Here is a 24,978-nt window from a genome sequence, read left to right as displayed (position 1 = left end):
TCAGAGATAGGTGGGAGCCAAGGAGCAATTTGACAAAGATGTCATGAACACAGGACAAAAGGAGTGTTAACGGTAGTGTTAGAGACTAAAGAAGGTGTTGATAGTGGCATAAAGGTAAGATAGCAAAATGTGTTAATAGCAGACTAAGGATCCATGCTCTGAGAAAACAACATAAAAATAAGTGACAGGTTGCCCTGTTGTTGTGGATGAAAGGGAGAGTGGGGGGGGGGGGCAGAAGAATTAAAAATAAAGAATAAATAAGTAAATAAATGGATTTAAAAAGGGATAAAGATGGAGGAGAGGGTTCATGGTCTGAAGTTGTTGAACTCACTGTTAAGTCTGGGTACATGTCTGTCCTTGGCTTGCTACAATGTTCCAGTGAAGCCCAATGCAAACTGGAGGAACAGTGCATCATCTTTCGATTAGACATTTTGCAGCCTTCTGGAATTAACATTGAGTTCAACAACTTCAGACCATGAGTGCTCTCCTCCATCTTTACCCCTTTTTTAAATCCAATGTTTTAAAAAAAATTATTCCCCCCCCCCCCCCCCACCCTCACCTCCTGAGGCCACAGCAAAGGGCCATCTGTCACTTGTTTTTATGTTTTTTCACAGAGCATGGATCCTTGGTCTGCTATTAACACTTTTTGCTATCTTACCTTTTATGCCACTATCAGCACTTTCTTTAGTCTTTAACACTACCTCTAATACTCTCTTTGTCCTGTGTCCATTTGACATTTGTATTCTACGTGTAAATGTTACTTTAAAAGACACACTTGTCTACAATTTCAAAGTTTATGTAGGATAGAAAATGTTTGGGTTATTCAGGACTGATTTATTGCTTTTCAAAACAGTTATATTCACTTGTACCATGATTTTGGTTTGTGCATAAACTGCAGTTCTTTCATATAAGGATTGTGTTGTATTTTACCAATCTATTTCCTATTGTGTGTAGTTTAATTTGTAAATAAATCTGGAGCAGTAGTTTAGCCTGAGGTTGTCTGATGGTACAATATTTATTTTCCAGATCCTGTATATTTAGTAAGCAATGCACCATGATTGGTTAGATGTTAATGCTGGGCTGCACTAATTTAAATATATTAGTAAATAAAGATTTCAGTTCATGAAAGACCTCAAACTGGGTTATTGGAAACTAATATGCGATAACTTATGCACTTAAGGGGGCATGTTTAAGGTAACAATTTATGCAATATTTTCATTATCAAGACCGATAATGGTATTGACTAGTTAAACATTTGTAATTTGCATTATTTTTCAGACTCCTGCAGAATAGAAACAGGCTTTTAACCAGTTCCCTTTTAAGACTGCCTGCATCAAGTGAGTGATTTTAACTTTTTCCTCTTTACAGACTGACAATGGAATTATCTTAGTGCATGTGATTTAATTCATGCTGTACCTTTTCTGCCTTCTCATATTGAATATCAGGGGAATTTGTTGTTTAGGAGCTTTTTAATGCAAATTTTTAGTTCAAAGATGAATATCGGACAAGCTCTCCAAATATTTTATCTCCAAATATAGTCCCTGCCCTGGTTCCGCTTCAATAACATTAGTCATAGCAGCACCGGTTCTAAGTTTAAAAGCTCTTCTGCAATATCTGCAAGCATTCTGGCTTGCCAAAAATTAACACTTTTCACCTTGCTACTGAGATTTTGTGGTATGCTCCCTCTCAATAAGGGTAGTAAGCTGTCTGTTAAATTAAACCATGGGAATCTTCTATGGCCACTTTTGAGTTAGGTGAGGAATTTTCACTGAGAATGAATTGAAGTACACTAACTAATCCACACTAAGGTATCTGCTACAAAACCTGGTGAAGGATTGACTTCTGGGCATTATGATGTTAATTTCTGCTCAACATATATAATCCAGATAGTTATTCTTTTTTCAGTTATTGAAGAACTTTTCAGACATTTTATCCAGCTGCTGCATAAATGTGGCCTAGTGTGCTGTTTTGCGAATGATCAAATAGTTCAGGCTCAGACAGGCATGTGTGCAATATTTCCATATATAGATTTTATAACATTAATTTCAGGTGCTCAGCGCAATTCATGCAGAATTTATTGTCTTGTGCCATATCCGAATATTGGTTTTGTAAGGCAGTGCTATCTATCTCCTGTGGCTATACATTGATGAATTAAACTTTGTTCTCGTCCATTATTTGACAGTCCTCCTTTAGAAGCGCCAAAGTAATATCTTATTTATGCTGAAATCTGGTGCCTCAGTCTGTTTGAAATCTGCAAGTGTGTGTTGAGTGGAGTTGCAACATTTGTACAGTTGATTCCATAAATGTGTGTATCCTGTCTTTTTTACACTTAGGTCAGATAATATACTTACATGATTTATGTGCAAGGGAATTGCTTTTCTCGTACAACATATAATACAGTTGATGGGTAGAAATGCAATGGGAAATTTTTTCTGCCTTCAATTCGTGTTGCCGGCCATCTGAATTGGACACCTGACATTAATTTAACATGTAATTTGGCCTTTTTGTGTTGAATGTCATTATGCTGTTTTGTAAGTTTAGAACCATGTTTACTGTTAGATTCGCTTAAGGCCCAGAAGCTCTGCATTTATGGGATTGATCAGTCTGACTAGTTCACTTATTAATCAACATTAAAAATATAATGCTGATAAATCCTGGTTTGTAAGTTTAAATATATTTAAATGTTTAAAACTGAAATCAATATTGCAGCAGTACATCACCCTATCATGGTCAGGAAGGCTTGTGCAACATGCTAAAAACACGTTCTCCAAATAACCTTTGGTGTAAGGGCAATGTCAGTCTCCAAATGTGTACTCATGACAACCATCCTCCTCAACGCCTTCACTGTATCTAATTTGTCATACTACTTGTCCGATATTCAATATTGGGTAAGCCGAAATTTCCTCCAACTAAATATTAGAAAAACCTAAGCCATTATTTTCAGTCCCTGCTACAAATTCCGCTCCCTGGCCAGCAATTCTGTCCCTCTCCCTGCCAATAGTCTGGGACTGAACTAGACTATTTATAGATAAAAACAAAAAACTGCGGATGCTGGAAATTACCTGGAAAAAGAAAGATCAGTTCTGTTGAAGGGTCATGAGGACTCGAAACGTCAACTCTTTTCTTCTTCGTCGATGCTGCCAGACCTGTTGAGTTTTTCCAGGTAATTCTGTTTTTGTTTTAGACTATTTATAGCCTTGGTGTCATATTGACCCCAGATAAGTTTCCAACCACATATTCATGCCACCACTAAGACTGCATTGTTTCACCTTTGTGACATTGCCTTATCTCCACTCTTGCCTCAGCTCATCTGCTGAAACCCTCATCTATGCCTTTGTCTCTGAACTTAATTGTTCCAATTTACTCCTGGCTGGTCCCCCCACAAGCTAAACCCCATAAACGTGATGTCATCCAATACCGGTGTCTGAACTCTGCCCTGTATTTGGGACCATAGGTTTTGCAGTGGCTGAAGGCATTACATTCTGTTTTTATTTCTTGAGATTGAGAGAGTTTCTGTTTTGTTTGTCAGCATTTTGAAGTTACATTCTGAATTTCTGTCTTTTTCCGTGAAAGCCACAAATCACTGACTTGAGTGTTTTTTATTGGTGCAGATCAAATGTAGGACTTGGAACGTGAGCAAATTGACACAAGGACCTGCAATGCTGTTTTTTTTAAAGTAATTATGGCTGTTTCTTTGTAGGTTAAACTACACTAATTTCAATGATTAAAAAAAAAACTGTGGATGCTGGAAATCCAAAACAAAAACAGAATTATCTGGAAAAACTCAGCAGGTCTGGCAGCATCGGCAGAGAAGAACAAAGTTAATGTTCTTCTCCGCCGATGCTGCCAGACCTGCTGAGTTTTTCCAGGTAATTCTAATTTCAATGAACTTGTCGAGTGAGACTGATGTGACTTTCCCCAATCTTAATGTCTTCAGCTGCTCATTTCTTCAGTGATTTGAGAATGTTTTCTGCTCATCCTGATGTATGAATATTAAGACACACACTTGACATTAACTTAGCCAACTGATATCCAAATGATTTTTAAAAAATCTATCAGTTTAACATTGGCACTAAGTTTTAGTGACCCACTTCCTTCCTGGTGCAAATGTTAGTGTAAGATGGACCTTTGAAGAGATTGTCAGCATTAAACACCAATTATGCTTCTAAATGTTGTTTAGATTCATGTGCCAAACTGAGATGCTGTTTGAAAACTTTGCATGGCAATAGTGCATTGGAGAATTTTAAGTAGCCATTCACGATTTCATCTAAAAATTTGTCAGTTGTGGCGTATGTTCATGGGGGAATGGAAAGAAAAGAATACAGAAATTAAAACTTGTAAACACTCAGATTGGGTGACCGTTTTGCGGAACATCTCCACTCATTCCGCAAGCATTACCCTGAGCTTCTGTTTTAATTCTCCACCTTGCTCTTGTGGACAGCTGCACCCTTGACCTGTAGCACTGTTCCAGTGAAGCTCAAAGCAAGCTCAAGGAGCAGCACCTCACCTTTCGACTCTGCATTTTAAAGCCTTCCGACATCAACACTGAGTTCAACAATTTCAGTCTCTAATCTCTATCCACACGTTTTGTTTTTCATGTTTTGCTTTCAGATACAGCTGTCCATTATTCTGCCATTCACACCCAATCTGGACAGATCCTTTGTTTCTTTACTACACCCATTACCACTCCCTTTTGCTTTTTGTACCATAAGATCTTTTTGTCAGTTAATCTCTCCCATCCTTTACTGTATCACAGACCTCCCCTTTCACTTTCTTAAAATCTATTGCATTTCTATCTTCAGTTCTGAAGAAAGGTTCTTGATCTGAAACACTAACACTTTTTCTCAACAGATGCTGCCAGACCATCTGAGTACTTCCAGTATTTTCTATTTTTAATTCAAATGCCTTGAATGGTTCAGCTGATTTTTATATAACATGCACGTTTCCCCCCTCATCCCAATAGTGGCAGTTGTAAGACACATCATGAGAGGTGGCAGTGTTTGTTTGAAGACAACACAAAGTGTTTTTATTGGACAAGAAAGCTTAAAATTGCCAGGAAAGAGAAATTGCCTATGTTTTAACTGTTGTCCCTTTATTTTAAATTGACTAGAAAGCATGATATCATAGCTCCCACTTACACAAAACTATTATTTTCTATCCGTATAGTCTATGGCTTCATTGTAAAAATATGTAATATAAGGTTTTTTCTTCTAAATTTTAGGTACAGCATTTTTTAAATTTCTACATATTTTAATAAGGAAGGGTGCAAAAATGTAGTTAGTACAGAATGTCAAATCAGTATTCAGCTTAAAATGTGGTCTCCCAAAATGAAATGTGACTTTGGAAAATTTTGTTTTGAATGCTTGCATGCTTCTAAGATGGTGATGAGGCATTTCTTCTCTGACGGTCGTTAATCTTTGGAATTTTCTTCCACAGAGAGCAGTGGAGGCTAGGTCATTAAATATTTTCAATGCTGAGTTAGACAGATTTTTGATCGACAAAGAAGTCAATAGTTATGCAGGGCAGACAGGAAAGTAGAATTAAGGCTGCAATCAATTCGGTCATGATCTTATATAAGGGAGGGGTAGCAACTCTCATAGGTGGGTTTTCAACATTCTTTGGAGTGGCTCATCCTGTATTGACCCTCTCCTTTGCCGAGTTCTCACCTGTGGCACCTGGTAGTTGGCATGCGACAGTGGCCACATCCAAGTAAACAACTTTGGACGGGCCAAACCAGGTGGTGGTAGCTGTTGGGTCTCCAACCCTCAGTGACTTGGGGATTTGTCTACCCTGGCAAGCAAAGACTGATTCCGACAGACTAGGCAGATGAGACTGGCCTTGAAGATCGGTCAGCAGTGTGTTGTGGAACGCGTAGAGCTTGTCAAGACATTGTGGTCACTTAACTACACCCAAACCCATCTCCAGATGTCTATACTCATCTTGCCACCAGACCAGGATGGGTCAGGACAAGAGGGTGAGGCTGATATGCAACGTTCTCTCACTATAATCCAATACACATGAAAGTTCCATTGATGTTCGTTCTGTCATCTGGTGTCCATCTTCTATCTGTCATAAGCCCTGTGATGATGAGCGAGTGATGTAACAGCAAGTGTAGATTCACTGGGAGCTGTAGTCGTGAACCTGCACGCGGGCAGTTCAGGGCCGAGTCTGCACGTGGGCAATTCAGGCCATAGAGTTGTCTTCCACTTGAAGGGACAAGTGGAAATCTTCGGTCCCCTGAGCAATGGAACAGACCTTTCAAGACCACACTGCTCACCTCTAGTATGAGGAAAGGGCTTGAAAAGGTGCCCTAAACATTGCCTGCTTCACCTGGCCAGCAGTCCTCAGTTGGCAGGGATTCCATCAGTGCTGTTTTTTAAGTCAACCTCAATACAGAAAAAGGTGGCATCGGTCACAATTGATGCCTGGAGTGTGCATACCCTCATGGACAATCCCACAGCTGACAGACCTGAGAGAAGAACTGCTCTTTGTTGATAGAGAACTGGCTAGGTACAACACCAGATTGCCACACTGAAAGCAGCTTGCCTACCTGAAGAGGGTCAGCTCAAGGAAATCAGTGCAGGTTACACATTCTTTTGGAATGGGCATGGAAAAGAAGAACAGTGCAAAACTTGCATAGGCTTTGCTGTCATGAACCGTCTTGTCAGAAAATTGACATGCCTTCCCAAGAGTGTTAATGATCATCAGGTGGTGCATAAATTCCCCCTACATGGCAACAGGCAAACAACTCTGTGCGTATGCCCTTAAACATGACGAAATTTGCAGAAGTTGAGGGTAAATTCTTTGATCTTTTTGACCTCTCCTTTGACTACTGTGCCAAAGTTAGACAAGCTAATCATTCTTGGTGACTTCAGTGCAGGGTCATCAGTAAAAACATGGTTGACAGATGTAACAGCAACGGTCTGCTCTTGTTGAAGATGTGTGCTAAGCATGAGCTCTCTTATTCTTTCATGGGATGGGGGCATCACTGGCAAGGCCAACATTTGTTGCCCATCCCTAATTGCCCTTGAACTGAGTGCTTGCTAGGCCATTTTAGAGGGCAGCTAAGAGTCAACTACATTCATGTGAGTCTGGAGTCACATGTAGGCCAGACCAGATAAAGATGGCAGATTTCCTTCCCTAAAGGACACTAGTGAGCCAGATGGATTTTTACAGCAATCAATGATAGACTAGCTTTATATTTCAGATTTATTAATTGAATTTAAATTCCACTAGCTGCCACAGTGGGACTTTAACTCTTGTGCCCTGGGTAGTAGCCTGGGCTTCTTGGATTTTTAAAATTCATTTACAGCTTGTGCGCATTGCTGGCTAGGCCAGCATTTATTTCCCTTGAGAAGGTGGTGGTGAGTTGCCTTCTTGAACCACTGCTATCCCTGTGATGTAATTCCGTGGCATTACCACGCACCATTTGCAACCCCTCGGATACTGAAGCAGTCCATGTCCAAATGCAGCAAGACCTGGACAATATCCAGGCTTGGGCTGACAAGTAGCAAGTAACATTTGTGCCAAACAAGTGTCAGGTAATGACCATCTCCAACCATCGCCCCTTGATGTTCAGTGGCATTATCAACACTGAATCCCTCACTGTCAACATCTGGGAGTTACCATTGACCAGAAACTGAACTGGACTAACCATATAAATACTGTGGCTACAAGAGCAGGTCAGAGGCTAGGAATCGTGTGATGAGTAACTCACCTCCTGACTCCCCAAAACCTGTCCACCATCTATCTACAAGGCACAAGTCAAGAGTGTGATGGAATACCCTCCACTTGCCCAGATGAGTGCAGCTCCCACAACACTGAAGAAGCTGGACACTGTCCAGGATAAAACAGCGCGCTTGATTGGCACCGCATCTGCAAACATTCACTCCGTCCACCACTGACGCACAGTAACAGCAGTGTGTACCATCTACAAGATGCGCTTAATTCACCAAGGCTCCTTAGGCAGCACCTTCCAAGCTCATGCCCACTACCGCCTAGAAGAAGGGCAGCAGATAAATGGGAACACCATCATCTGGAGTTTCCCCTCCAAGTAACTCGCCATCCTGACTTGGAAATATATCGCCGTTCCTTCACTGTCACTGGGTCAAAATCCTAGAACTCCCTTCCTAACAGCACTGTGGGTGCACCTACACCACATAGACTGCAGCAGTTCAACAAGGCAGCTCACCACCACCACCTCAAGGACAACTAGGGATTGGCAATAAATGCTGGCCCAGCCAGCAAAGCCCACACCCTGTAAATGAATGAATTTTTTAAAAAAATTACCACTGCCAACATCTCCCGATCTTAATCACCAACACAGTTCCCTAATCGTAAGAAGACATCTTGGATGCCCCCCATTCTATGCATTAGCATCTAATCAACTATATCATCACCAAGCAGAGGGCCAGGCAGGTTATGTATGTAATTAAAGTCACCTGTGGCACTGACTGCTGGACTGACCACTTGTCTTATCATTTCAAAGCTAAACATCAAGATCAACACCCCCCCCCACCAGATGTTCTCAATGCATGAAGGTCTAGAAGCATCTCAAAAGCTCAAACAGGCAGTCTCTCAACAACTCGAGTCACCTGTATGCAGCAAAAATGGACACTCACTGTATTGAGCCTGACTGGGTAACTTCAGGGATGTAGTGTACTCCAGTCTGTAGCGGCCCTTGGCCCTACCTCTCGTAAGCATCATGATGGTTTCAATGACAACCATAAGAGGATCCAGAAACTACTGGCGGAGAAACATCATCCCTACATACTTTAACTCAATGACAGGTCATCCCTATCCAAGCACGATGCCTACCAAAACTCTTGCTGAACAGTCCGGTGCAAACTCAGTGATGCAAAGCGCTTGGCTGAATCAGAATGCAGATTAACTTCAGTCAAATGCAGATCGCAAAGACTGTAAGAGATTCTACAATACTCTAAAATCTGTCTATGGGACCGAACCTACTGGTCACCACTGAACCTCAGTGCCAACAGATAATGACTACTCACAGAAAAATCCCAAATTCTAGAAAGATGGGCAGAGCACTTTAATCACATACTCAATCAGCCTTTACCCATCAGTGTAAGAGCATTAAACAGGCTGCCACAGGTTGCCATCAACTGTTCTCTTGATGACCCTCCCACACTGTTAGAAACAACAAACTCCTGTCTAGTGGCAAAGCTCCAAGACCTGATGTTATCCCAGCTGGAATCTACAAAGCTGGGGGTCAGTGTCTGGTTAAGAAGCTCCCTAAGCTGAGTTTTTGTGAGAGCAAGCAATTTTCCTTCAAGAATACAAAGATATTGCCATTATCCACATGTACAAGTGGAAAGGAACTCACCAATTTTGCAACTATCATAGAGGAATCTCGCTCCTCTCCATCCTTGGCAAAATCTTCTCCAGAATCCTTCTGAAACACTTAGTGTAGCATCTTGACTAAGATCTGCCAGGGAGTTGGTGCAGCTTCAGAAAATGTTGAGGAATCACTGATGTGGGTTTGTAGTTAGATGGCTGCAGGAGAAACGTTAAGAACAGAACATGGACATCCACACCATGTTTGTTGACCTGACCCAGGCTTTTGAAACAGTCAGCCACAAGGGCCTTAGGAAGGTAATGGAGAAATTCATTACAATGGTTCACTAGTTCCAGGACAGCATGTTTGCATGTGTCCTGGATAATGGAGAGTCCTCTGACCCATTCCTAGTCACCAATGAAGTTAAACAGGGCTGCATGTTAATGCCAACCCCCCATGTTTTTTTTCCACCATGCTGCCCAATGCCTTTCATTAATGGTGATCCTCAGTGAAGTAATGTACTAGCCTGACTCAGGAAAATCCTATCTTGAGCCCAAGGTTTCAGTTCAGAACCCCTCAGCAGTGGATAGTTTCATTTATTTCAATAGCACACGCTCAAGTTGCCTATATCGATGCCTAATGTAAGAATTGCCAAACCAAATGTAGCACTCTGCATACTTCGAACATCAGACAGGGAACAAAGAGGTGTAAATCTGCCTACCAAACCATAAGTCTCTAGAGCAATAGCCCTGCCCACTCTGCTGTATGTATGCAAGACTTGACATGGCACTGGCATACAGTCCAAAAAGCCCAACCGCTTTTGCTTGAGCTGCCTTCGCAAGCTCCTGACGATCACATGCAGGACAAAATACCTGACACTGAGGTGCTCACCCTAGCACATATGCCAGGCATCCACCCCATGTTGAAACAGTCGCAACTGAACTTGGCTGGCCATGTAGTCAAAATGCCTGACACTTGCTTACCAAAACTAATCTTCTATGGAGAGCTCGAGTCTGGGCTGTGCTCTCCTCGTGGTCAAAGGAAGCACTACAAGGACACGGAAGACTTCACCTTAAAAGTTTTGATACAACTTGGAGTCCTAGGAAAAGCTTGTCCAGGATCACTGCACCTAGCACAACCAGAAAAAAAGTTTGGCCTCCTTTGAAAGCAAACGCATATCAGAAGCGGAGAGGAAATCCTGAAAGCCAGAAACTCATCCAAAACTCAAATCATCGGTGGTATCCTGTCTTATTGCAGCACAGCCTTTTGGGCATAGGTGATTGCCAAGGCCAATCTATGTACCTACCCTAACTCTACCAAATACTCTAAGTGATGAACATGGGCCATCTTCGCCTTGAAGGACAAACAAGAATGATGTCTTATAAAAATTATATATTGAACACTGCAGTCTGTGAAGAAATGCAAGAACAGTGTTGCATTGTGTCCAGTGATTGCTACCTCTCCCTGGTGGATGACTGTTGAATTGTTTCTGTGCACACTTTTTTAAACCTAAAAATACTCGTTGCCTAGTGCGCTCTATTTTTCTCTGCTACCCACTTTTCCACCCTTCCCCACCACATAAAATGAATACTAAAACAAAACATATTTGGAAGAAGTCTAGGAACAATGGAACAAATCTTGATCAAATTGTTTAAAGTGCAATACACATTCATTAACCTGTAGAACTGCAGCAAGAAATTTTAACCTGTAGAACTGCAACAAGAAATTTTAATTGTGATTCTTATAGAAGTTCTTTAATTCATCATTAGGCTGGTGATATAAAACATGCTAGCCATTGATCCTGGGATAATCACTAGGCAAGTTCTATTTTATTTTCTTCTTTGGAGCTTTTACCTGAGTATGTATTTTGTCACTTCTTAATAAATGTATAGCGATCATTTCATGTCGAGTAGAACATGAACTCTTAACAGTCCAGATCCAATCCACCATCAGGGTGTTATTCATGCTTCAATTATGTTCTCTTGTAAGCACACCTCAGGAATTTTTACAGGTAGTGCCTTACTATTAAATGTAATGTAAGGGGATAATGTGCTTGTGCCTGGCTTGCCTATGAATGTTAGTGAACCACAAGGTTTCAAGCCCTGTGATACTGATAAGCATGAATTTGGCACTATTTGTGTCTATGGTTTTTAAAATTTGGACCACTCTAAGTGGGATGCAATGAGACAAGGTTAACTTATTTTCGAAGACAATGAGGAGTTTCTGTACAATACTGGTGGAGAGGGTGGGGGAAATGATGGCTATTTGTGCTTTCTCTTTGCCTATCTCTAATTCATTTTGGACATTGTCCTAATTCACTTGCAACTCGTACCCAATGACTCTTGCTGTTCTTCAGCATCCCTGTTCTGTACTAGTTACTAGGGCAGTGGATAATTAGCTTTAAACAATAACAAAATTAATGGTGGGCGGGGTGGGGGGGAGCGGTTTTGCAGCCAGCTACGATTGAATGCGTTCACCATTCATTATGCTTACAGTTGCGCACAGACCTGGGCTTTTGTGTGGCAACATACAATAATTAGAGAACCATTTTAGTTTCCCATCCTCTACAGAGAGGATCTAGGACCTTGTGAACAGAGCAAGAAACAATGTGCCTCTTCAACCAATCGCATTGAAGAATCCTTACTGAGACATGTAGCATCAGAACCAGAAAGTGTAAGTTAGAATGTTTAATCAAATATTAATGTACATGAGGTTAAAATAAAGAGAGGAAAATAAAGAGAGGAAAAGAAAGCTAGGATTAAGCAAGAGCGTTAAGAGACAGTTGGTTTTATTTTTTTAAACCATCAGCAATAATTAAAATGAGACTCCACACACACACACAAGTAAATTTTTAGTGCCAGAGAGGTTGTTTTCTCATATTTAAGACTTATCACACACTATTAGAAATTGAATTACATATGAATGGATAAACCCCAACCTTTTCTAGCATGTTTAATGTGTATACAGTGGGTAAGTCATCTCTTCCATGTATTTGAAGGCAGAGTCTCTCAGCTAGATACTGTTATAGTGAGGCCTCTGAAGGTCAAGACAACTGTTTCCAGTCCAACTGTGCTAGATAATTCTTAGATCATTGAAATTGATGCTCTTCTGATAAATTTTTCTTTGTCTCTTCTCATAGTTTCTTTAAACCTAATTTTATTATGATTGCTATTAATCAGAAGTTCCCCCACTGCAATACAGTTCACTCTCCTTATTTCACCAGAACTAGATCCAGCACTGCTTCCTTCCTGGGATAGAAACATACTGATTAAGGAAGTTCTCTTGTACATGTTTTAGGGATTTTTCACTTTTTTCTTTCCTTTTTATTCTTTTTATCTCTCATTCTGCATTAGGGTAATTGTGGTCCCCTACAACTATTGCTGTACTAGTTTTACGTTGCTCTGAAATTTTCATAGATTTGCTCCTCTCTTTCCTCCTCACTATTTGGGGGTTGATGGTAAATGCCGAACATAATTGCTCATTTTCTGTTCCTTTAATCAAATAGATTCAGTCTTTTGAACACACTATATTGTCTGCCTCAAACCATAATATTATTTTGCCTTTTTCCCCTTACTGAATACATTGTAACCAGGAATGTTCAGTTCCCAATCCTGCCCATGTTTAAATTAGGTAGTCATTATAGTCAGTATACCATAACCCAGTGTGGCAACTTGCACCTTAACTCATTAACCTTATTTGTAACACTCCTCGCAATAACATACACGTATTCCAACAACATGCTAGTTGGTTTTGTTTTTCCTGCTCTTTCTTCTATTGTTTGTCCATCCTAGTTTTCTTTCTACCATGCTTCTCCTTGCTACAACCTGCCACTCCCAATGCCAAATTTGTTTCACACTAGCTAACCTCCCCTCAAAGGCATTGTTTACAGCCTTGTTCATCTGGCTTGTAGAGGTCCCTCCTGCTCCAGAGCTGGCCCCAATGACTTAGGAATCGGAAGCCTTCCCTCCTGCCACCACTTACCCAGCCATTCTTTCACCTGTATTATCTTCTGTTTCTGTATTCACTAGCCTGTAACAGTATTTAAGTTCCTGACAGATTGATCTTTTGCTCAATTTTGTTTTTTGCTGCCTTCATTAGGGGCTATAATTCTCGATCAAGATGACTTGCTCTTGGTGAAGCTGTCCATTATTCAGATAAATGTCATTCTTCTCATTGGCAAGATGCACTTCACTGGCTCTATGTAAATAGGAAACTTAACTGGACCAGCCACATGAATACTGTGGCAACAAGAGCAGGTTAGAGGCTGGGAATTCTAAGGCGAGTAACTCACTTTCTAATTCCCCTGATATCTCTTTAATAGGAAGTATTCAGTTCCTCAAACTCTCAATGTGATACCCTGCTCTAAAAATATTCAATATTACAATGTTGCATATTGCAATTTAGTATTGCAAAAGCAACCCTTTAGTCACAAGTCCTAACTATACTGTGATACATGAATGTGATACATGAATATAAATTAAAGAATACAGTAGGAGAGTCCTTAAATCATACATGGGAGCTTTTTATTTATCCTTTCATGGGTTTTGGGTGCCGCTGGTAAAGCCAGCATTTGGCGCCCTTCCTTAATTGCCCTTGAGCAGATGGTCATGAGCTGCCTTCAGTCCATCTGATGTAGGTACACTCACAGTGCTGTTAAAAATAAGTTCCAGGATTTTGATCCATGAACAGTGACATAGTTACAAGTCAGGGCGGTGTGTGGTTCCTACACGTCTGCTGTCCTTGTGTTTCTGGGTTTGGAAGGTGTTGTCGAAGGAGCCTTGGTGAGTTGCTGCAGTGCTTCTTGTATATGGTACACACTGCTGCCACTGTGCATCAGTGCTGGAGGAGGTGAATGGGGTACTGATCAAGCGGACTGCTTTGCCCTGGATTGTGTGAAGCTTCTTATGGTGTTGGAGCTGCACTTATCCAGGCAAGTGGAGAGTATTCCATCACGTTCCTGACTTGTGCCCTGTGGATGGTGGACAGGCTTTGGGAGGTCAGGAGGTGAGTTACTCATCAGATAATTCTCACCCCAGTATTTATATGGTTTGTCCAGTTCAGTTTCTGATAAGTGGTAACCCCAGGCTGTTGATGGTGGGGCATTCAGCAATGGTGATGCCATTGAATGTCAAGGAGAGATGATGAGATTCTCTTGTTGGAGATGGTTATTGCCTGGCACTTGTGTGCTGTGCATGTTACTTTTCTCAAGCATTTGGTATGTCATTAAATTTAAAAGTTAAGTTTAAATTTTATGATGTGTTATTTTAATTTCTCAACTGGCTGGTTTATGTACTGAGTGCTTATAACCTGTTGATGCAGTTGTTGCCCCTTAATCCCATTACTTAGTAATAAATGGTTTTTTGATGACTGTTACAAAATCAGTAGTGGCACATAACATCTACAGGGTAGGGTGTGTTTGTGTATCTCTGTTTTAGTATTCTGGTGGGATTCATTTAATAGACACTTCATTGAGGTGAGCTAACCTGTGTTATATATGTTTGCACCTGTCATTAAACTGAATTTGATTGATTAAAAATGTCATTCAGTGTATCCGGCTATTTGTGATGGCCATTATTTCATAATTTAATATTTGTGTGTATACTTGAAGATACTGAATGAGACAAGAACAATTAAGAATTTAAAGAATGATCAAGATTAAGATTAATTTCATGGTTACTTCATACTACAAGGTTACCCCTGACGGGGCCCATAGTTCTCACCGTTGGTGGCTCAGATTCTCCCTGATTTTGCTTGGTGACTGTGACTTACTGCCACCTACAGTATAGCTAAATAGCTACTGGAGGGCTGGGGTGTTGCTGACTAATCATTTTGGCACTTTTGTCAGCAATTTAGGAACAGCTGAGCATGCCAAGTTGTGAATGTGAGCAGTTTTCCTGTTTGATAATCTGATATCCAGCATCAGTGGGAGCTAACTCAAAGGGATGCAGTTCATTGATGTAAAAGCGACATCAGCATGGAATATTTATTATTCCAGCTGATCTTGTCCAACAGCAGAGACAAGTGATAGAAGATCATTTGATTATATAGCAACATAAGTATCAAACTTCATCTCTGGAATGATTGTACTATGAATGGTTAACCGTTTTAAAGTGTTTCCCATTGCTTTTCTACTTGATTAATACATAGGCAAAAAAGATTCGTATCGAGCCATAAAGCCTGATAACCTATAATGGTAGCTATAGGTCAGTTGGCCTAATACAGGAAACTATAGGCCAATTGGCATAACATCTGTCATAGGGAAGGTGTTAGAGCTATTATTAAAGATGTTATAACAGTGCACTTAGATAAATTCAAGGTAATTGAGCAGAGTCAACATGGCTTTGTGAAAGGGAAGCCATGTTTAACCAATTTATTAGACTTCTTTGAAGAAGTAACAGATGCTGTGGATAAACGGGAACTAGTGGATGTACTGTACTTAGATTTTCAGAAGGCATTTGATAAGATGCCTCAAAAGTTATTGCAGAAAATAAAAGCGAATGCTGTAGAGGGTAACATTGGCATGAATAGAAGATTGGCTAGCTAACAAGAAATAAGCATGAGTGGCTCATTTTCTGGTTGGCAGGATGTGATGAGTGGTGTGCCACCGGGATCAGCACTGGGGCCTCAATTCAATGTTTTATATAAATGATTTAGATGAAGGGACCGATGTTATGGTTGCTACATTTGCTGATGACACAAAATTTGTAGAAAAGTTGTGAAGAGGACATAAGGAAGTACAAAAAGATACAGATAGGTTGGGTGAGTGGGCAAAGATCTGACAAATGGACCATAATGTAGGAAAAGGTGATGATGTCCATCTTGGCAGGATGAAGAAAAATGAAGTATATTATCTAAACGGTATGGGGATGCAGAGGAATCTGTGTACCCTATTGCATGAATCACAAAAGGTTAATATGCAACTGCAGAAAGTAATTAGCAAGGCTAATAGAATCTTATTGTTTATTGCAAGGGGAATTGAATACAAGAATAGAGAATATGCTTCAGTTACAAAGGACATTGGTGAGACCACATCTGGAGTACTGTGTACAGTATTGGTCTCCTTATTTAAGGAAAAATGTAAATGCTTTAGAAGCAGTTCAGCGAATGTTTACTAGTTTCATAGCTGGAATGGGCAGGTTATCTTATGAGGAAAAAGGCTGGACAGGCTAGGCTTGTATCAGCTGGAGTTTGTGAGAGTAAGAGGTGACGACTGAAATTGTAAGCTCCTGAGGGGGCTTGATGGGGTCAGTGTGAAAAGGATTTTCCCCCTTGTGGGAGAATCTAGAACTTGGGGTCACTGTTTCAAAATGAGGGGTTGTCCATTTAGGACAGAGTTGAGGAATTTTTTTTTTCTGAGGGTTGTGAGACTTTGGAATTTTCTTCCTCAAAAGGTGGTTGAGGCAGTCCTTGAATATCTTTAAGACAGAAGGAGATAAATCCTTGAGAAGCAAAGGGGTGAAAGGGGATAGGCAGGAATATGAGATTAAAATCAGATCAGCCATGATCTTATTGAATGGGGGAAACAAGCTGGAGGGGCTGAGTGGCCTATTCCTCCTAATTTGTATGTTCGGATGTAAGCCACCTGCTTGTAATGGAAACTTTGTTATAAATTGTAAACTTGCTTTAAAAAATCCATTTACCTATGTTAATTATTTTGTTCATTATTAAACCTGTAATATAATTAATCATGAATGATCTTTGAAAATGCTTTTTAAAAGCCAGGTGAACAAAATTAAGGCTGATGGCAGAAGGGATTCCATTTGGATAAAAAAAAATTGACTTAAGGACAGAAAATGTGGTAAATGGGTGTTTTTTGCCCTGGTGGATGGTAGACAGCTGTGGTCCCCCAAGGGTCAGTGCTAGGGTCACTGCTTTTTTAGATTTACATAAATGACTTGAAATTTTACTCTGTATTTCTATATCCAGAATTTGCAGTTGATATCAAACTTGGTTAGTTTGATATACCTGTATATTATAGATTTAATAATGAACAAAACAATTAACATAGGCAAATTGATTTTTTTAAAGCAAATTTACAGTTTATAACACAGATTTAAGTTTCCATTGCAAACAGGTGGCTTACTTCTGAACATATGAATTAGGAGCAGGAGTAGGCCACTCGGCCCCTCAAGCCTACTCCCCCATTCAATAAGATCATGGCTGATCTGATTTTTATCTCATTCCTACCTACTCCCAATAACTTGCACTCCCTTGCTTGTCAAGGATCTATCTACCTCTGCCTTAAAGATATTCAAGGACTCTACCTCAACCACCTTTTTGAGGAAGAAATTCCAAAGCATCTCAACCCTCAGAAAAACATTTTCCTCAACTCTGTCTAAATGAGCGACCCCTTATTTTGAAAGGATGTGTGGCTGTAATTGAGGGTGATACCAATTGACTGCAACGGGATATAAGCTAGCAGAATGGATAGATAATTAGAAGATGGAATTTAACACAGAAGTACGAGATGATGCATTTTTGGCAAAAGGGTTATGGGGAGGCATTATAGACTTAATAGCACAGTTCTAAAGAGTGTGCATGGATACAAGAACCTGGCCTTCATGTGCATAGATCTTTGAAAGTGACAGGACTCATAATGAGAGAGTAGTCAGCAAAGCGTATGGAATCTTGGGTTTCATAAATAAAGATATTGAATAGAAAAGCAGGAAAGTTTGCTGAACAAGATCTGTTTAGGCCAAAACTAGTTTATCGTATCCAGTGCTGGTAACCACACTTTAGGAAGGATGAAGGCTCTTGACGGGGTGAAGAGGTGATTATGGGAAAGGTTCCAGGGATGAGAGAATTTAGCTACTATGTTAGGATGGAGAAGCTAGGGTTGTTTTCCTTGGTGGATGTACAAGATTATGACAAGTTTAGATAAGGCAGACAAAGGCTATTTCCATTCAGCTGACAGTACAAGGACACGGATTTAAGGTTTTGGCAAGAGATGAAGGGGGTTGTGAGGAAGAATTTTTTTCATGCAGAGTGGCAAAGACCTGAGACTTTCTGCATGAGATGCTGGCGGAAGTGGAGCCAATCAATTGGTTGGGCACTTGAGGAAAATAAACTTGGAGACTTGTGGGGATAGAGCAGGAGAACGGGACTGATTGGATTGTTGTACAGAGAACCGGCATCAACTTGATGGGCCATTTGGCCCATCATGTCGCAATGATTCTACGACGCTATTGTCATTGAATTTGCAAGTATTTAAAATAATTCTTATGGCAGAAATGAGCCTTATTAATGAGCTGAAATGCAAAATAATTTTTGACGTTGTAGACCCATTTTGTCCTCATCTAGCAGAGGAATCCCAGCAGTGGGATGTTTGCTGCCCAATAGTTGTAGGAAGTGAAGTTCAAAACAATTTCCTCTACTTTTCAATGGTTTCTGTGACAAACCTCATGCCACTAATTTTTTTTTTTTGTCTTCCATGCACAATCCATCCTTAATTGTTTTTATTGCCATTGGACTGTGTGCCCATGGCTATTGGGAAATATATAGGGATTGTCCAAGACTCAAGTTCTTTTATGATTTTTGCAGCCAACTGCGATATCATTGCTGCATCTTTCATTGAATTCAAATCCCATAGGCAGATAAACTGTTCGTTAATACTGTGTCAGACAGACACTTCACCTTTTTGTGAATGGAACAAAGAATTATTGCAATAACTGTCAGATTTTGTTCTTTTCATTGGCCAAACTCCAGAGTGGAAAAATGTTGGCATTTCCGGCATTATCCAATCATGAAATTTTATACCATAGAATAAAGAAGCCGTTTGCCCATCTCTCCTGTGACAGCTGTCAGAAAGCTATACAATTAATCTGCACCCATTAAAATTCGTATTTTTCAAATGTTTATAAGAACATAAATAGGAGAAGGAATAGACCATTTGGCCCTTCGAGCCTGTTCCACCATTCAATTAAATCATGTTCAAGGACTATTAAGATCAGACGTGCTGTTGCCTCCCAAGTCTGCCCCTTCTTTCCTGGAACTTGTGTTTGAATTCCTCCAACCTGGTTTTCCGTCCCTCTTGTACAGTTAAGCCCACATTTAAAGCTGTGGTTGCTTTCCTGAAAATCACGACTTTAAGTGAAGCGGCTTTGATTCCTATGGAAACCCATGATTCACTTAATGTTATAGCTGGAGTTAGGTTACTTCAGGCATTTCTTGCCTGGAAAATACAATATACAATTTGAAGTACTGTACCATACATGTGCAGCACTGTGCATTCTTAGCTGAAATAACTTGCAACATAAAATAAATTACTAAACATAAAAAATACTTCGCATTCAAATTAGATAATACTCACCAGTCCCTATTTCTTAGGCAGTCATTCGGGTTCGGGGATGACTTGCTTCCACCCTGGCTCAATGGACTTAGCAGCTGTCTCAATCCAGTCTCCAGACTCTGCCATTTGTGGCAGATGTTGCTTGGAAGGTCAGTTAGATGAGTTGCTTGAAGGCTTTTGCACTCTCTGCAACCTGGACTTAGCCTCTGCATGTTCCTGATGAAGTCTGTGTTCAGTGCCTTCCCAAATGAACCATCTCCCATTTTGGTCAGTCACCATGAGTTGGTGGAGACATTTGACCACTTCAGGAATGATTTGAGGACATCCCTAAAGCATTTCACAAGAGGTAGCTTTGAGTTCTTTAGAGCCTGATCCCTGCTGAAAATGGCTGTTTCACTGGTTTTAAATTGGCTTCTGCCTCACCTGCTGCAGACTTGAATATGGGCCAGATTTGGGGGAGCTCCAAAATTAATCATGATTGCAGAGTCAGCTTCCCGAAAGATACATCTTATATTTTTCATCCAAACTTGAGACAAGGAAAGCAATTCTACTATACCTGTGTACAGTAGCAAATACCATTCTTTCAGACTTCGATGGCTTCTGTGCCTCACCACAGCAGGCACTATTGAAGCTCTAAAATTGAAATCAGCTTGCGAAATCAAAGAAATGGGCTTTTTTCACAGATGAGCAGCCCAGATTTCAACTTTTTGCTTTGAAAATAAAACCCCTTGCTTTGGATGTTCTTTCTCCAGAACTTTGCCAGGTTTTTTTTTAAATCAAAGCTCCCTTGAGTGCAAACACCTTTCTTCACACTGACGCCGATCGGGTCATGGTGAGCTAATGTGTGATGACACTGTGTGTGCAATGAGATCGATGATGACAACATTGGCAATGACACTTAACGATATAAAAACAGAAATCGCAATGTAATTTTGAGAAACAGGCCTTGAAAAAGAAACAACTTTCAAATGAAATGATGTTAAGCTGGGCAACTTGAAGCAAGGACAGACTGTAGCCCATATGGCTCTTATCAAAATCACAAATGACATCCTTTGTGACTGTGACAAAGGTTAACCCCCTCATCCTTTCTGCAGCCTTTGCCATGATTGATCACTCCATTCTCCTCCAACACTTCTCCATTGTCATCCAGCTGGGTGGGAATGAGCTCAATTGGTTCCATTCTTATCTATGTAATTGTAGCTAGTGAATCACTTGCAATGATTTCTCTTCATGTTACTGCACCTTTACCTCTGGTGTCTCCCAAGGATCAATCCTTGGCCCCCCCACCTATTTCTGTTCTACATATTGCTCCTTGGCAACGTCTTCTGAAAGCACTGCATTAGTTTTCACGTGTATGCTGACTACATCCAGCTCTACCTTGCCACCACTTTTCTTGACTCCTTCACTGTTGCTAAATTAACAGATTGCTTATCCAGCATCCAGTACTGGGTAAGTAGAAATTTCCTTCAATTAAATATTGGGAAGACTGAAGCCACTGTTTTCGGTTCATGCTCAAATCTCTGTTCCCTAACTACTAATTCCATTCCTCTCCTTGGGAACAATCTGTGATGAAACCAGTCTGTCGCATTTGAACCTGAGATCAGCTTTCAACCTCATAGTCATACCACCTCCAAGACTGCCTATTTCCACCTTTATAATATTGCTCGACTTTGCAACTGTCTCAGATTGGATATTGCTAAAACCCTTATCTCTGCCGTAGTTGCCTCCAGACTCCACTTTTCCAATGCGCTCCTGGCTAGCCTCCCACATTCTACAGTCTGTAAATCTGAGGTCATCTAAAACTTGGCTACTTAACTCGCAGCAAGTCCTGTTCTCCTATCACCCTGCGCTCGTTGGACTACGTTGGTTCCTGGTCAAGTAATGTCTTGATTTTAAAATTCTCATCCTTGTGTTCAAAATCCTCCATGACCTCGCCCCTCCCTATCTCTATAATCCTCTTCCCACAATCCTGTGGGATACCTCTGCTTATCTAATTCTGCCTCTTGTGTGTTCCCAGTCATCTTTGCTGCACCATTGGTGGCCATGCCTTCAGTTGCCTCAGCTCAAAGCTCTAGAATTCTCTCATTCTCACACTCTCACTCTCATTAAAACCTACATCTTTGGTCATCTGACCTAATATCTCCTATGCGGCTCAGTATCATTTTTTGTTTATAATGTTCCTGTGAAGTAGTTTGGTATGTTTCATTACCTTAAAGGTGTTATATAAATATAAGTTATCTGCCTCAACTCCATCTTACATTTGTTGCAAGTGCTTTGTGCATTCATACATGGTGCCTTTAGATTTAACTTTTTTTTTCTATTTTCCCTATGTCACCTTAGTCACTAATGCCCTATTCCTGACCCACTCTGTTTATTTTTACCCAAATTGTATCTCTGCTCTACAGCCTTGACATTTCTTTTGCTGCTTTTGATCTTGCCCTTTCTTGAATACTCCCATGTATACCCCCTTCATAGTACCTGTTTACTGCCCTAGTTATTCAGTTCACCAGGAAAGTGGTCCCAGGCTAGCTTAAGTGGAGCCTGTCCCAGCTGAATAGCTCCTTTCCCTGGTCCTGGTGCCAGGGAATTGATCTTTCCATGAAGTGGGAACTCCTGCCTCGTGCACCACTCTCAGCCACGCATTATCTATTTACCCCTATGCCAAATTACATTTTGCTCGCATACTAATCTAGATATTATTACCTTTTGAGGTTCTGTGTTTTAATTTTGACCCTAACTCCTCAGTTCTCTCACCAGAACCTTGTTCCTGGTTCTGCACATGTCATGGGTTCTTATGTGGGCCGCACCAACTGGATTCAACCACCCCCCCCCCCCACAATTACTACAGAAATGGTTGCCTGGAATCGCAGTGGTCTCCACAAACTCCCACTTGCTGCAGTACAGCACACCACCAGCATTGCCATCCCCATGTAACCTTGTATTTAATTAAATTGAAATTGGCGATGCCTATTTTTTTAGGCTGTTCTGATTCCCACTCTTTTACTCTGGCCTGAGCCTAGTTTTTGTTTATCAGTTCCTTTTATTTTCTTAATTAATCCTTATTATTTGTCAGATTTTAACTTATTGAAAGCTCAGAACCCTTTAATGTTAGTATCCTCTATTTAGTTAATTGATCTTTTTATCATTAGATTTAGCTTTTAATTAATTAAATTATACACTTGAACTGGTTGTAAAATAAATAACTGAGTTGTAGTTCCTCAGCTTCCACTGTCCCTCTTACGTCATTTTTTTTCAAATTTAGAATTTTTTTATTCAGGTTTTTCTCCTGTCTTTGATTTATAGCCTCTCCTCAGCTGCTTCTCCCTTCCTTTACAGCTGCATTAAAACTGTTATGGAATCTGCTTCCACAATTGTTCCTAATAACTTGAATGAGTAACAATCTTCTGCATTTAAAAAAAAATTGTATCTGAACCTCTCCCTTTGTTTGGGTGTCAGCTAGAATTACGCCTACTAGTTACCGTTTCACTGAGCAGTACGATTAGTATATCGCTGTATACCTGATCAAAATACTTGAACTCTTCTATCGGATTTCTTGTTATCCACTTTTGTTCTAATGATCAGCACTTTGCAGATGGAAATTTTTAGAGTGGGAGCTCAGCATTTTTGGGCGTGCATTGAAAACCTTGTAGTAGATCAAAAAGGACACAACAATTTCAATAATATTTGAGATCTATGGCAAGTTGTGGAGGATCCATGTTCACTGATGATAAAAGTCAGAGTAGAACCCTGTTAAATTCATATAGCATTGGTATTAAACTGTTAGTAAAAGAAAAAATGACTGGAAAAGGTTTTTCTAAAATAAATTTGAATGCTGCCTCAGCCTGGCACATTTAACTGAGCTACTGTTAATAGAGCATATTATCCCTTGCTGCCTGCTGTTAGTTAATCATAAACCTGTAAGATTTTAAAGTAAAATCATGTAATTAAACTTGAATCTTTACATTCAGAAGCTGCATAATGCATGCACCATGGTTTGGAGCCACCCCAGCAATATGTTCACTATGAACAATGTGTAAAGTTCAGCAAACTATCTCTAAACCAGTTCTTGATTGGGTTTTCGACAATAAGCTGTCTTCCTGTGCGCACTTCCTACATATTGTCTTTTTGTTGTTTATTATGAACAAGAATTGAGTGCGGCAGGATGATGGTTTGTTCCAAGCAGAGAAAAGAGGGTGAGTTTATCTGACAGTGCCACTAGCAGATGAGGAAGTCACAGTTTAGCAAGTTAAAATTCTGGGCTGTTAGCCAAAGATTTGTTCCATATTCTTCATGTAAATTTCACCATTAACAGGAAGTACTAAAAATTAGCTGCATTAATTGACTGCCTAATAAAATACTACTTTTTGTAGATTAGATGCTATTAATTATATAAAGTTGAAGTCTATGCAATTTGCATTAAATATTTTGTGTCGAATTGGTCGAAGGTAGTATGCTTAAAATGGCTGTTAATTATTCTGCTCTATTACCTTCAAATTAATGCCACAAAAATCTAACTCGTAATTGAATTCTTCCATTATAGTTTCCCACACAAAGCCAATAGAAGAAAAAAATCATGTTCTTCTTTTCTCATTGGCTAAATGAGCACGTAAGCACACAGATTTGTTGAATGTAAGTCAGAAAATATGTCTTGAACCACTCACACTGGCAACCCCAAGCCTGCAATTTCAACCAATCAGTTCTTTTTTCAGTAATTCAAGCTGCCATTTTATTTCTCTGAGCTGGGCTGTGTAAAGAACATTTATAAGTTTAAATCCATTTATTTTTATATTCTTTCTTGGGATATGAGCATCACTGGCAAGGCCAGCATTTATTGTTCATGCCTAATTGCCCTTGCGAAGGTGGTGGTGCCTGCTTAAACTCTGCAGTCCATCTGGCAAAGTATACCCACAGTGCTGTTGGGAAGGGAGCTCCAGAATATTGACCCAGCAACAGTGAAAGAACAGCAGTATGTTTCCAGGTCAGGGTGGTATGTGGCTTGGAGGGGAACTTTCAGGTGGTGGTGTTCCCATGCCTCTGCTGCCCTTTTCCTTCTAGGTGATAGTGGTCATGGGTTTGGAAGTGTTTGTTGAAGGAGCCTTGGTGAATTGCTGCAGTGCATCTTGTAAATGGTACACACTGCAGCCACTGTGCACCGGTGGTGGAGGGAGTCAATGTTTAAGGTGGTGGGTGTGGTGCTGATCAAGTGGGCTGCTTCGTTCTGGATGGCACTGAGCTCTGAGAGTTGTTTGAGCTGCACTCATCCAGGCAAGTGGAGAGTATTCAATCACACTCCTGACTTGAGCCTTGCAGATCGTGGATGGCCCCTGGGAATTCAGAAAGTGAGTTACTCGCTACAGAATTCCCAGCCTCTGACCTGCTCTTGAAGTCGCAGTAT

The 24,978-nt window shown here is 40.4% G+C and overlaps 1 protein-coding gene across 4 annotated transcripts in view; it reads left to right on the top strand.

Moving 5' to 3' along the window:
* The window catches only part of LOC121289360 (guanine nucleotide-binding protein G(I)/G(S)/G(O) subunit gamma-12), a 102,985-nt gene that overhangs the window by 20,367 nt on the left and 57,640 nt on the right, over window positions 1-24,978 (top strand). For 2 of the 4 annotated variants that reach the window (XM_041208729.1, XM_041208727.1), the window contains one exon: window positions 1,279-1,337. The exons of 1 other annotated variant lie outside the window; for it this stretch is intronic. The gene's annotated coding sequence lies outside the window, so the exon portion shown is untranslated. Of the gene's footprint in view, window positions 1-1,278; window positions 1,338-3,611; window positions 3,677-24,978 lie in introns of all 4 variants that reach the window. One more of the 4 variants, XM_041208728.1, reaches the window with a different exon arrangement.

This window comes from Carcharodon carcharias, chromosome 16 (genome assembly GCF_017639515.1).
Source record: "Carcharodon carcharias isolate sCarCar2 chromosome 16, sCarCar2.pri, whole genome shotgun sequence".
Lineage (NCBI taxonomy): Eukaryota > Metazoa > Chordata > Chondrichthyes > Lamniformes > Lamnidae > Carcharodon > Carcharodon carcharias.
This window is presented reverse-complemented; position numbering and strand designations above follow the sequence as displayed.